Genomic DNA, 15,312 nt, shown 5'->3' with positions numbered 1-15,312 from the left:
TCAGAAGACATTCTTAGTAAAAGACAGAAACTTCTTCACTAAAAATATTCTGTGTGCTGAGGATTAAGCTTTAGTCAGACAGTTTCATTATACAAATAGTAATAATTTTCTGGATGGTGTTAGATGGTTAGGTTTAGTTAGATGTAGAACTAAAGTATTTATATAAATTTTCAGTACATTGTTAACCTCTGTGAACAACATCACAGAAGTGTTGAATTTGTTGCAGGATAAACAAGTCATACAACCAATCTGTAGTTCATGCCAGGATTTACAGAAGCAATGGACATTAAAGTTACATTTGTCATTCTGAGTGCCAGACAAATGAGGAAATTGCAAGTCCCAGTCTTATTATTATGGCTTAACTAATCAACATCATTGTACATATTCCAGCAGACTCCCATCTCTTTTGTGGTGTTTGATGAGACAGTTGAGGACTTCTAAAAGACAAGGACCTGTGATTTGCCAAAAATGTATTTGGTGAAAAGTGCTTGTTTATATGCAAACTAGGCAACTGAATAGGCAAGGATCCCTAAAGAGAGTAAAGGTCTGGGCTCAGGCTGAGGGGTCTGTTGCTGCCATGTCTCCAGAGGGAGAAAATTAGGGTATAGATGGAACACAGCAGAAGAGGTCTACTTGTGGAAGAGTGGATTTGGGCTGGTGACCTCTGCAAATTTCCACCTCTGTTAGCGACAAACTGAAACATAGACAAGACAGGCAGCAGGATCATGGGTATCTAATTGCTGCTTCTCTGTTGCCCTAGGCAGGTACCTTCTCTGCCTTTGACAAGACTGCCAGATATACTCTGATTATCCACTCACCCTTAAGACCTGGGGTTGGCATAAATAAACACCCCAAGGATGCCTCTAACTTATGCTGTAATCAAGAGGCAACAATTGTCTCCCAGGGTCTACTCACAGTCTGAGCACAGAGGAGAGATAGCTCCTCAGACTGGCCCTTCACAATACTTGTCTCCTCACCCCATGCATGGCATGAGGGCAGCTAGACTATCTAAAAAGATCACCTAAAATACAAGTTTACACTAGTTGTGCCTTTGGTGATCTTCATGTGCTACAGAAGGCTTAACTAAAAGAAGGCAACCTGCCTTTTCTGACACATTGTTTTTTTGGTAAATATGTCTCTGTTCCTTCTTACAAGAACCTACAGGAGAGTTATGTGGTTATACATCCTAATAACTCATTAGACACTGATTACTAATTATAAATGAACCATGCCATTGCATGTATGACATTATGGAAGCAAGCATATAAACAAAGGGCTTCCAGTTTTGAAGACTCTTATTTCATTCTGTGTTTTTCCTTTCAGTGTTATCTTTGTGATTATAGAAGATCATTATTTATCTTAATATATTTTCTCTCAGTTCTGCAGTAACATACTGATTTTTTTTTTTTTTACTCTTCTAGCCCAACATGCCCTAGAGCTGTGCTAGCTTTTTCTATATGAAAAACAGTTTAATAGTTAGTGTAGTAGTTGACATCATTTTCGTGTTATGTTTATATTGCTTATCTTCACAGAAATAATTATACGATCCATGTATGATCAAACAACAATACTTAATTCTCATGGAAGGTGCTTGCATTTCTTTAAGCTAGATGAAATTAGAAGGGAAGATCCATATGGATCAAGTGGAAGATGTTGGTTCTTTCCCTGGGTAGATCAGGGGACAGGAAACTGAATTTGGGAAATGCCTTTTCTGCCTGAGGGAAACCAAACTTCGTCTGCTATGTGGGAGCTTTCCTCTCATTATTCTCTAGTACACCAGGGAGTAAGATATAAACAACCGATTCATACGAAAACTTAAGATATTTATTATAGTAATACAAAAATAACTACATATTTTGGGCTGGACTGGGTAATCTTGAGAGGTCCCTTCCAACCTCAACTCTTTCGTAATTCTGTGATTCTGTTATTTTATATCCTTATGTATAGGACAGTTACAAGTTTTGGACATATGGGTTTCAATTCCTTTCCTTTTCCTTTAATTTATTTTATAGACTATTAAGAAATAGGACGCTTACTTGTAAAGTTGGCAATATGAGTTAAAGTACTTTTAGGAAGGAGAAGAACAGAATCTGACTTCTGTACATCTTGGATGAGCCTCATGGCCTTGAGCTTTCTGCATGAAAAATGAAGTAGCTCTTGGTTTCAGAGGTGGGCTTTGTGTTCCTCCCTTCCAGGTGGCTATTTTTTTAGCTGAAACTACTCAGTGAGCTTGGATCAAAATACAGAAGTCATTTCAAGTCACTGTAAATCCCTTTGTTCATCCAGTAAACTACTTGCCGAAATATTGTTGTTAATGATTAATTGGACCAGTTCCAAACTAATTTCTCATAGGTTTCAGGGTTTTCATTTGCATGGTCTCATGAACCTGTTTTCATTTAAACAGAAACTTAAAGATGGTACCTTCTATTAATTTATAAGCTAAATCAGATCTTATAGATCACTTATATTTTGCATATATCATCTACCATGTATGCATATCTATACAGCACATACATCTTCCATCATGATCTCTGCAGAAGAGATGTATTATTCAGAAAATAATACATATGATGAGTGTCACACAGAGATTATTGTGAGCAGTATGACTTTTATTAAGTTGATAATGTCAATAATTGTGTAAAACAGTTAATCATTTTATGTTACACTGATTTGATGGTCTCTAATAACAAAATAGTATACTACTGTGGGCTTTTTTCTGATGCTTTAATATTAAAAAACAAAAACAAATTAAAAAACCAACCATAAATTAAAGCTGTTTTCACAGATGAACAGCACAGTTTTGTAACAGAATGGAATATTTTAAAAAACTGAATAGCTGATAAAAGATGAGTAGAATCAGGGAGGATTGATGTTATAGCTGAAGGCAGCATTAGAGATTAGGTACTCATTTGGCTTTTCAGGAGGCCTGGTGCTTCATTCCATATAAATGAAGTTTGTGATACGTAATGAAAAGCTTTCTATCTTCACTGCAAGCAAATTATCAGGTATTTTGTGGGAAGAATGTTAATGCCATCTTGCAATTGTTTCAAAGCAAGAACACATTAACAGTCAAGATTTGAAAATAATTTCACTTTTATAACATCGGGTGCTGAAGGTATTAAAACAAGGTCACCTCCATAAAGCAATGATGTGAGAAAAATAGGCTATAAACAAGCAATGCCTAAAAATATACTCAATCTGTTTCACTGACCAAATATAATGCAATATTGCCCAAATTGGTAATTTTCTTTACCAACTGTGATACTCATATGTCCAGAGCTGAATTTGCAAAGTTAAACAATAAAAAAGCCATGGTTTGGTAAGGGGAAAGGGATAAACATCTCAGTGGGAAAAGACACATCATTCCATTATTGGAGAAAACCAGCCAGGCTGTTTTACAGCCTTTACTGTTCCATGTTATAAAGCAATAGTCTTTTTTTTTTTTCTTTTTTTTTTTTAATTCTTTTCAGGAAGGCAGTGAGTAACAGGTAAGGAAATATATTTGAGAAAGAAAAGATAAAAGTTAATAATTTTTCAATATTGAATAACTGAGAAAAATAGTGACCAAGATAGAAAAATAATTAAAAAAAATAATTCAGAAAAAATATTTTAAAAATTATACTAGAGGAAAATAAAATATTTGAGTGACAAAGAAAATCAGTATACACTAAAAAAGAAGGCAGAGAAGACAGAGAAAAAAAAATACCACCTATATTTTTTAGTTGAAAACAAGACAGAAACTAACTAAGACTGTACCTTTGCTAGCATTGGAATAAAGTAGAAAAGAAACCAAAGAGAAGACTGGTTAGTAAATTAAAAATATTTCCTTAGAGATGACTGGATTACTTTATGGTTTCTGATTTAGGCATGATAAAGTCTTAGAGTGAGAAAAAAAAATTAAAAAATACATATACATATAAATATAACATAACTGAGATTATTTAGGAAGAATACTGAACATGAGGAAATGATAGCTAGATAGTAAGACACAGATAATGAGATAGGCAGAAAACTGATCTTCAAGGCAACCTGAAAAGATAGATTAAAGAAACACGTTTGATGATAAAAGTGGCCTTGCAACCTGGGAGATATGACTTGCTATCATGACGACTTGTGGTAACAGTGGAAGAACTCCGAAGTAGGTAGTGGGGTTTTTATTAGTATGTTGTAAGTATGCCAAAATAGACCCATGAAATCTACCTATAGCTGTATGAATAATATTTTCAAAAGCTGTTGTTCAAATTCTATTGAAATGCAATTACTTGAAAGTGAAAACTGTGTGTCTTCTTTCTCATAACGAGAAAACAGAACACAGGACTAAAATATTAAACAAATACAGGGCACTTGTATACAGTAAGGGTCTACAGTTGTGGAGAATTTGTATCTTTCTCTATGATAGTCTGACTGAGATTTCACTTAGATTTAAAAATCATATTCACAGTGAGGAAAGTGCTTTGCGTATTGATATGCTCCGCCATAATACAATATCGTCTAGTGACCTGACCACACTTACAGCTTTCATCTTATATTCTCATTGAACAGTCTGAAGTTGCTCTCCAGGCAGGATCAGCTACTGCAGAGATTTCTGAGTTTCGTAGCCACATAGACCTTCCAATTAGGGGTGACCTGTGCCATGCAAGTGACAGACAAGTACCAAAAGATGCAAGTATTCAGAGCCAGCTCAAGGTTCTCAGCAGGGTAGCAAAAAAATAAGGACATAGCAAGATTTAATGAGTGGCAAATTTTACTGTTTGGGGGATAGATAAATTATCTCCATGAAGAAGGAGGTGAGAGGTCAGTCTGAAATATCTTTTTCAGTGTCAGAAGATTACCAGAAAGTGTTTATTTAATGCAGATAACCCATTCTGTAACCTCAATCTATCTTTTAGAATCCACACCTCTTTCTCTTCAAACCATAAGATATGGCTTGACTACAATGGCAGAGAAAGAACTACAAGTCTTAGGAGGGATTTTTGAGCTTTCACAGGTAAGAACATCTTTCCAGTGTTCAGATCAAATTCAGTCAAGTCTTTCATTTATTATTATAGTACACCCTACTTAATGCCTATTTCTGAGGCAATTCTTCATATACACTAAGTAAAGTGAAATTAATATTACTTGGAAGTAAATGTAGATGTTGGTTAGCTTATAGTTAAATTTAGGCCTTTGCTATTAACAGACTGATAACGTTTTTCAATTACTGTAATTTTCTCTTTATGTTTAGAAATGTGCATGGCAAAAAGCTCAACCTTTCTGTCAATTGATCTTGTGGCTGATAACTTTCTATGCTGCCAGCATGAAATTTTAATATAAATAATTTGTGACTCTTCTTTATTGATGACTCTTCTTTGTTGATGACTCTTCTATGACATAGGCTCTCTTTGCTTGCTTTGTAAGTTATGAGTGGAGACTTCTACTTAGTAGGTGATTGAGGGGATGATCAGAGATTAGACTTGCAGATCTTAATTGGTGGTTGAAGGATACATTAACTCCATCTATGCACTGTTTGCTTGAAAATGTCCAGTCTTTGGAAGTTCACCCATCATGCACAAAAAAAAGATGGAATTGTTCATAAAAAACTGTGTGTCATCACTTCCATGGATGAATATGGATGATTCTTATTACTAAAAGCAGATTTTATTATTTCACCGTGGAAATACACTTAAATATATTATACAAAATGTCACTGCAAATATTTTGCCCTATTCTTCTTTGATGGCAATTTATAATTAGAGATTCATTAATTTATGTTTTACAACTATTTTTAATACATATATTTTATGATATTAATTTTTTAAAATGTTTATTTAATAGTTTTATTTTGTTGTCTTGTAGGTTTACAAGGAAGAATACTGAACATTAATGGGAATTTCAGGAAAAGCTTGTTGAACTGGTTATTTATACTGAAGCTGCATTAAGTTTTTTGAACAGGAGAATCAAATGCTAGTAAAATATTTCAGCCTCTCAGTGAAACCAATTATATGGCAATTGATAAAACTCCCTTCATTCGATAAAGCAGGTTATAATGACTATGAGTACAAATCCTTGCTGGTACTTAGTTCTGCAGACATGGTAGTATTTCTGGCTGCTAAGCGTCACTGTGGAAGGAGTTCAGTATGACATGAAAGATTCTTTTCTCATCTATAGCATTTGGTCTTTGACCGGTGTTTGAACTACAACTCAGTTTAAAGGTGTTTTGTTTGACTGCGTAGTCTGTGTATCATGTTTCTAAATAATACCTTTGGAAAGTATTTTGTCATAATTTAGTATAAAAATAATATTCAAAGGTCCAGTTTATTAATTTTTAACATTTTTTTAGATCTCTTCTAATTGAGAAACATCAGTGCTGATTTACTTATTAGCAATGAATGTCTATGTTAGGAACTAAACTACCACACTCAAAAGTAGTTCTGATTGGCAAGATTTTTATATTTTCTCAAGTACTCAAAAGAATGCTCGGGAATGTGCTATAGTAAAATGCCAGAACAAATGGTTAACCTGAGCAGCATTGAAAGGTTCAAAGGAAAGCAGTTCAACTTCTGTCTTGGATTCCTGTCAAGTACATATCAATGTATCAGGCATTCAGCATGTTCCAAATGCTTTCAACCCTCCGACATGTTCCAAATACCTTCAATCCTGCATAAACAGATGAGCTCTTCCTTATACAAGCAGTGTGTCCCACACATCTATGAACAACAGTAGATTCTTTATGTGTCATATATTAGAAGTATCTGCCCTGGATTCCCTGATGTCAGTCTGCTGGATATAGCCTGTCACTAGCTGACAAGGGAGCATTCCAGTCAGAAATTATGACCAAAGTGCTGGTTGGCTTCCATGACTGTAGAACTGAATGGATCTGATGGTCTGAAAATTCTTTCTAGCAGCAAATTATTATTCCAGATTTAAGGTTCTGGTTTCATATAACTGTGTAATGGCACCATACAAATTTATGAGCAAAGAAATACAAAATAATCATAGAGCAAGAAATAATATAGTTGTGCTAAAGTCCAGATTCCATTATTCTTGATCATAGCAAGTGATATTGTACTATGAAAGTTATTTTCAGTGGCTTTTACTGAAAGGATCAAAAATTGTTTTCTTCTTGCTTCCTTAACATTTTTCCCCCTTTTGAGAAAATGCACAGCACTTTGTGGTTTTATGCCAAGAAGCTTTAGAGAATGACAGTGAGAAGAAATAGACAGAGAAAAAAAATTACATTTAGAACTTGTAAGTAAACTGTGGTGACATTTAGGATACCTAGATAATAGATTTGTTTTCTATTAATGGTACTTAGTTCTCCTTGCACAACAGAGATGAATATTCAAACACAAATAAACATTGTGACCTAGACTCTTAGTCATGCTAAACACTGGGTTATTTTAGTTTTATGCGAGCTTTGCTTTTTTTCCAGGTTGGGGAGTCCCCAGCTGCTCATTTGAATCAGCAGAGGTAAGCAAGTATGGGAGTAGAAACTATCTGTCTCAAGTCTCACATACATCTCTCATACATGCCCGGGTGAGGGGTTTATCAGCTTGTAAATTTTTATATTTAGGAAATGTTATTACTGTCATTATTATTTCTTATGTGGTGATAAAAATATGAGTGCTGAGTTCATTATAGAGTTCTAACAAAACTCCCGCCCTGAAGAGTTCTGAGTTTAAGTTAGAACTTACAGCAAAGTGAAATTTCACTGTAGACACAGCTAAAGAAATTGTTTCATTTTTAGCCTAGATCTATATTTGTAGTAAAAAATGGCGCACTCACAACATAACTTACATTTACTACCAAAAGTGAAGTAGATACTCATGAAAATGAAATAGCTATCCATAAAAGTGTAGTCCTTTTCCATTTTCAGAATTCTTATATTTAACTAATTTGTCAAAGCAAACCACCAGTTGATCCATTAATCTGCATACATGACTGCAAGTATCCCTAGATTCACCTAAAGTAAACTATATAAACTGGCAGTCATTCATCTGACATTATGGAATTTTGTCTGTCTTCTTTCTTTTACATATTCTTTTTTTGTTTGTTTTTTTTTTTTTCTTGAACATTGAAAACTTAGTCAGGTATTCCAGTGGAAGTTTGTGCTTTGGAACCAGTTTGAGAATACCTTGCAGGGAATTAAAAAATTCATAGGTGACCTTCAGTGTTATAAAGAATCTAGGAACAGATTGCTCCCAAGTCATTCTTTATGCCACATAGGCTAGATTTTTCATTCTTTAAATTAAAGATGGTTATTAATGGAAATAAATAAAGGATTAAAATGACTGGGGGCCCAGATCTAGACTTACACTATATGTTTTTTAATTAATATTTCAGTATTCAAAATATTAATCAATTTGGCTATGCATTACTGGTGCAAAATTCTTTCACAATACATTGTTGTACTGAACTGTGTAGATTACATAAGAACGTAGAAAGATTCCTTCTGGGCAGAAAGGTGACTTATTTTATTTTAGAGCTATATATTGGTGTGTCTCAGAGTTTCATGGGTAGATCACAGTCTGTATCTGTATCTGACAACTGAATAACAAATCCTACCAGGATGTATAACATCTAGCATACGTCTGCAGGGGATAGGAAGTGTGGCTGCACTAAGAAGCCTTTGTTTGACTTCTCTGCCTTCTGAACACGTAAAATGTCAGAGCTGTGTTAATTGAGCATGCAATAAAGGTTTTCAACTGCAGACCATTTGTCAGACATAGCATTAAAAATTAATCAGTTGTACTCTGTCTCCTTAAGATTACTGTTCAATTTATTCACCAAGAATCACGAGACTGTATCCCAGCGCTAGCAGTCAAGCTGGGATTTTAACTCAGTGAGTTGTTATGGCGTGTTTCCAGGTCATGATCACCAGACAGCTGTTTTCTTCCATAACAGGGTGAATTATAGCAGACGGTGAAGCCAACAAACCTCTTAGCATTTGAGTAGAGTGCTCTATGCCAGCCAGGGAGCAGGCATTGACAGGCATTGGCTTTGGAAGGGTTGGCATTTGTTCCATTGCTTGCATTTGCCAACAACATTCATTACATAGAATGGTCCTGTGGTGCCTCCTGTAGGCACACAAGATTACAGTAAGACATAGGTAATGACAGACAACACTGATGTTCTCCTTGGAAAACCATTTCTGAAAAATCCCATGTTAAGATTACATTTTGTATGCATATTGCTGAAATACAACCCCTGAATCTAAGTGAACTCTGAAACTCTCCTGATTAAATATCTGATTATCAGGAAAAAATAATGGATTCTGTCCTGAAATACCTTTAAGATGTAGGACCCACCTCGTGCTCGAACTTTGCAGTCTTTTAGGTAATTTGGTACACTGCACTTCAATAAACAAACAGGTAAGACCTCCATGGACTTAAAAGGAAATCTCAAAGTGGAGGTCAGGACAAGACTTTCTGAGATAGTCCTCAGTAAGTTGGTATGGTAAAGATGTCATAAGTCCTTCACAGATTTCTGAGAAAACAAGCAGTATTATCATTGAATGTGAGTCAATTCAAATCCTTTAGGCTAGAATCAAAATTAAGTGCCTCTATTACTAGTGTGAAAAGCACACAGTTAATCTATATCTTACAATGATAGAAGGTAATCTGAATAATATTACTTTTATTCTTGTTCCATAAACATGAAATTAATGCTCTATATACATTACAACATCAAGTCATAACCTTTTCTCAATTCAGCAGTGAGGTACCGAAGTGGTACACAAATCCATAAAAAAGATCATCTCTAATGTTGTTTGATGTGTTTAATAATTTTTCCCTAACCAGAAAAGACTAATGTTCTTTCATTGCTTCTTATTTAAGCTGGCTCCTTTTGGGAGGTTGTAAACTCATTGTTTTCTAACTAGGGATACTGAAAAATCTCTGTGCTTAACAACAGTTTGTTGTCTGGCACTGCTTCTCTTCCAACATCTCATGTAACAGTACTTTTCCCAGCATGAGTTCCAAACCAACTGCTAGCAATGCCTTTAATGTATCTTTTTCAGTCATCCTGCTTAAGATGAGGCATTATGATATAAGAACCCAGATTGTTCCCCTCATACAAACATATACAGATAGTAAATGTTAAAATACAATATGGTTGTGCATAAAATATGAACTCTACCAGATTTTTTAACCATATGTACAGACACACAGAAATACACAGGAACAGCATAAAGGAATGTTTTCCCTAAGAGGATCAAAACAGATCTGTTAGTCTGATCAGTATGTAAAAGAAGAGTTAGGCTTACTAATTAAGTAAACACATAGTTCATCTTAATTTTTCACATAAAGAGAATATGACATCCAAGACTGAGAAGTCAGGATAATAAATAAAACCTTCTGATTGACAAAATTTGGATTGATTGGAAATTTGACATACGTCTTCATGTGCCTATGAAGAAATTAAGTTGAGGATGAAACAAATCAAAGGAAATCTATAAAATAAAATATTGGAGACCTCATAACAAGACAAAAGTTGCTGTCAAAATGAGATTGTAATTGAACTTTTTGTTTTCTTTCTAAAACAGGTACTAGTTTTTTTTTCAGATTGCTTTCTGGGACAGCCATGATCAGTAAGGTCAAATAACATTAAAGTATAGGAATAATAATGTTTGAATCAGTCTCACATTTAGATTCAGCTAACCAATACCATTAAAATCAAATTAATGATGTGGAAGAACTATATCCAGAGTTACTGCTGCATCAATGAATACTGTATTTTAAATATTTCTGTAGTGCAAATTCACATTAACCAGCGTTTTCAAAGGAATTAAGATGATCTGCATCATCTAAGAACCTGTTTTTCTGCTGTAGAAGTAGAATTATAACAATGGAAATCTAGAATGCCACAATGCTATTTCCAGTACTCAACCAACAATTCTATTTCTCTAACAGTTACTGGAAATTACATTAACTGAAAAAAAAAAAAAAGTTACATGAAGAGAAGTACTGGATTAATAACTGACTAAAGAGCAAACTATGCAGATTTACACTGTTTTGCTGTTGGAATCACTTCTTACTAACATTTCCAAATCTGCATCAAGCTTGAGTGTAGATGTGTGTGTATGGCTGCTTTAAAGCAAGGCTTACGGTGTTACTGTGAGCCTCATGATATTTATTCTGAGTAAAACCTCTGCCATGCATATAGAAACATGTAAAACCAAACATGTTAAAATATTATACAGATAACATCAATAATGTTTCAGTCCTGCTAGGAATGTTCTGAACATCACTCAGGAGGAATACTGAGGGAGATTTGATTACTACCATATCTGATAAGATGCAGAACCAGGTTCAAGAATACAAAAAAAAAGTCATTTGAAAGGGTGGTGTGAGGGAGAAAAGAAGACATAGTAACCCTTCATATTTGCATAGAAGGAAAAAGAATGATCATATGTCAATGATAATCAAAGAAAAGTAAGATATGGTACAGATGTCTTATACAAAAAAATCAACCAACTAAAAAAAAAAAAAACAATACAATACAAAAACAAACAAGACCAACCAACCAAAATCAAATAAACAAACAACAAAAACCACAACAACAACAACAACAAAACAAACAAAAAGACAAGCAAAAAAACACCAGAGAGAAGCAGACATCTGCTCTATCAGATCTTATTTTACAAATGCCTTCGTAAAAGTAACTCTTGAAATAAGCTGGTCAACTTCAAATCACATTATTTTATGGCAAATAATGATTTTATTGTGTATATATCAGATTAATTAACATTAGAAGGGTAGAGAAGATGCTCTGAATTATTCTAGACTCACACATGGTAGTCTAAAACTTTTCTTGCACTGCAGGTGATGTGAAGCCTCTAATACAATACAGCTGAAATAGCACTATTTGTTTCTTAAGAATATTCTCAGGGAAAAGCAGCCATTTCATGCAAAAAAATCATGGTATCAAGTAGACTGCTGAGGAGCTATTGAAACAAATTACATATCAAGTTTCACTAACATGGAAGGAAGGGCAAGACACACCTTTGTATGGCACTAAAATGGCTTTTAGCTATCCAGATAGGTCTACATAGTGATAACAAACATAGAAAGAAAAAGCATAGAGCCATGTGTTGTTTCAGCTAGATTAGGACTAGTACTTCATTTAACTAGTTTAAAATTAGCTTAGGTATCTCTCTAGAAAACTGATAGCAATGCAGACATGCTCTCCATTTTTGTTCCAGTTCATATTTTTAACACAACTAAGAACTGGCCTTTTCTTGTACAAATCGTGTGAAGCTAGTTCTGGCCACCATTGCACCTAATTACCTGTTTTACCCATCTTGGATAAAATACAGAACTCTTGACTCTTAGGAAAACAAAATTATTATATTATCTATCGTGGATAAAATACTCTGAAAATAAATAATATGAAACCCATATTTTAGTGAAAATACATTTCACTTCTTGGCTTTGGAAATCAATTCAAAAATGAAACAAGAACATAGATCAGTCTAACTATCCACTAACAGAACTTTGGTAATGGAGAATAAATAGAAGAAAGCTGTGTATCAACCAATTGAATAAACTCACTCAGAAAAGATCACAGATAAAGTGAGAGGAGAGATACCTCAGGTTCGGTATGTAGCATATAAGCCAAATTTAAAGAATAAAACAAGCATCTTTTACTTATATAAAAATATCTTCTTAAAAAATGTTGAGCTTGAAAAATATTTAATCCAGAAATCTTAATACAATTTCTAGAAACTGATTTAAAAATTAAGCAGCACATTAAAATATGCCTATGAGGACCTTTTTTTGTTGTTGTTTTGTTTTGGGTGGTTTTTTTTCTTGTTATTTGTTTTTTTGTTATGATAAAAGAATTGAGGTATGCTTGGGATACCTGGGAATACCATGAGTCTTTTGAATTCCAGATTTCTGGGTAAACCATGGGGCCATTCTTGGAGTGTCAGTCAATGTGCCAGTTGGAGCTGGCATCTGAAATGTTTGTAAGAGATGGTGGGTGTGGTCATTTTTATTAGGCTTTGAGTGCATAGATTGAGCAATTATATATAGAAAAACTCATTCTAGAAGTTATTTTATAGAAAGCATTCTGTGCTGGTCACATGTGAAAGCTAAGAAATGAGAGAGAATAAACATATCAGAAATGGATACAAAATTCATTAGTATAGCTAGACTTTAGAAAAAAAATGGAAAAGGGTGTTTATCCCATGCCCCTTTTAAAGATCCTCCTTCCCACCCCAAGGACATTTTTAGGGAAGATATTATTTAAGATATTTGTTACTAATTAAATATTATTGTTGATCTTAAGGAATAATTTTTCTTTCCAAGAAAAATTTATTTTCCTGAAATTGAGATTCCGTATTCAAATGACAAGTGCAATAGAGTGAGGGTAAAACAACTGAAGAGACATCAGCTACTGTTGATAGTGGTCACTGACAAAACAGCTACATTCGACATTGTGAATAAGCTGTACATGCATACATTAGCAGAATAGAATAAATGTTACATTTATAGAGTCCCTAAACCAGTATATGTCTACTAAGCCAACTACAAGATAGTGCCAAACCAGGGATGGCTGTGACAGTGGAGAGTGTCATATTCTAGGGATAGAAAAGATTTAATTCCTTTCCTTTCATAATATGCTCATTTCAATTGTTGATATTTGAAAGGTATAGCTGTGTTGGTGAATAGAGAAGATATGACAGTGACTTCTGTCTTTCACTCCGGCTATCATAATTTTCTCCGTATTGGGTTCCAAACATCAAATATTAATTTTGCTTAACTTCATTGATACTCTGCTGCAATTTTAAGCAGAAAGTTCTGCTCAATTTTCTTTATAGAAATTCCTTAAGAGATTAAAATATAGAGTCAGTAGGTTCAGATTAATCTTCTGTGTAGTCAGCCGTCTGGCTTTTTTCCATTTTTCTTTCACAGCATATGTGAGACGTACTAAAAAAAAATCCTTCTCAATCTTTTGCGTGCAAGTTTAGTCAATGTAATGTCCTTATGTGGAGTATTTCTGTCATACCACTCTTTGATACATCATCTTTTCTGTTTCAAAACAGCATAATGGAGATAAAAACCTCACACTTAGTTCAGGCTTTCATACATAGAAAATGGGATCAGACTTTGCATATGTTGCTCACCTATGGAAAAAAGTATGCAAAAATATTTAGGAAACATTACAAAGTCTAAGCAATTTGGGGTTTAAAGTTGCAGGAATGTATGTGAATAAGCAGGTAAAAAGAATTAACCAGATGAGAAAAAATTCTAAGAGTTTACAACCTAGGTAAGATCAAGCTAATATAATCCTGATAAGTGGTTATCACAGCAACAAGCCAAAATAAAAGGAAGCTCTGCTAAATTTACATTAGAAATATTTGTGAGGCAACTTTTTCAGTTGTCTGTCTTACTAAGCACAGTAAGATAACAGGCAACAGCTGCTATAAACTTTTATGTTGAAGTTATGCAGAAATGTTGACAAGTCACAGAAAAGACTGGCATAGAATCTGGTCAGATTACAAACGGGTTTTATGTTGGATATTTCACTCTATGTAAGTAATAAATAATAACTACACAGTTTTATTGGCTATTATTTCAAATAATCTTTCTAATTTTTATCAAGTCCACTTACAGAGGTTAATAAAAGGCAGATATTACCAAAAGTTCTGCAGTATTTCTGAACACCTATAACATTTCTGTAGAAAACTAGAAATTATGTCTTTTTCAGACAATATCTTGCAATGATATGCAAGTATTACATAGAAAATTTCAGAACTTTTAATTCTTGGAAAACAAATAGATCTTGGAAATGCTCCTCTGAGCATTACACCTGTTTGGTTATTTGTTTGATTTTGTTTGGGTTTTTTTGGGTTTTGTTGCTTGTTTGGGTTTTTGTTTGGTTTTAGTTTTGCTTTGCTTTGTTTGCTTGTTTGTTTGGGTTTTTCTCTGAATTCAAACTAGGTTATATCGATCAAGCTACTAAGTAGAAATGTTTATTTTTTTCTTTGTAATCAGAATATTACAATTATTCTTACATTCACCTATGATATTGCTTAATTCATATATTTTCATGTAAAATACTTGAATTTTCCTAGTTATAGTAAGAGTTTCCTTCAGAAGTAAGGTTGGTGGTTTTTTTGTTTTGTTTTGTTTGTTTTTGTTTGGTTGGGTTTTTTTGTTTGTTTGTTTTACTTAATCTGACTTCTAAAAGAGTTATTTCAAATTATTGCGCTGCTTTAAACAAATCTTATTCTCAAAGGTCTTATCACGTATCATACATCCTCCAGAAAAGGTATATGAAAATTTCATTTATAACAGCAATAAATAACCTAACTTTGTACATTCAGAA

Source organism: Streptopelia decaocto, assembly GCF_964273445.1.
Source record: "Streptopelia decaocto genome assembly, chromosome: 7".
Classification (NCBI taxonomy): domain Eukaryota; kingdom Metazoa; phylum Chordata; class Aves; order Columbiformes; family Columbidae; genus Streptopelia; species Streptopelia decaocto.
Note: the sequence above shows the minus strand (reverse complement) of the source record.